Source organism: Trypanosoma equiperdum (genome assembly GCF_001457755.1).
Source record: "Trypanosoma equiperdum strain OVI genome assembly, contig: ctg_56, whole genome shotgun sequence".
Lineage (NCBI taxonomy): Eukaryota > Euglenozoa > Kinetoplastea > Trypanosomatida > Trypanosomatidae > Trypanosoma > Trypanosoma equiperdum.
In genome coordinates this window covers 28,029-28,259 of record NW_027124498.1, presented here as the reverse complement: position 1 = coordinate 28,259, position 231 = coordinate 28,029, and positions in this window count along the sequence as shown.

Genomic DNA, 231 nt, shown 5'->3' with positions numbered 1-231 from the left:
AAAAAAAGAAACAAACACATAAAGAAACACAGGGGTAACACTGGAGGTCCCGTGTACTTCCTTATTCTTTTTTTTTCTTTACTCTTCTTGTTCTTGTTCTTGTTCTTGTTGTCGTATTTCATTTCGGTTACCGTTTCTTTTTTTTTTTCTTTGCATGTTTGTGTGGTTTCTCGTTCCCTTTTCTTTCTTTTTTTTCTTTCCTTCTTTTTTTTTCCTTGCTTCATTGTTTCC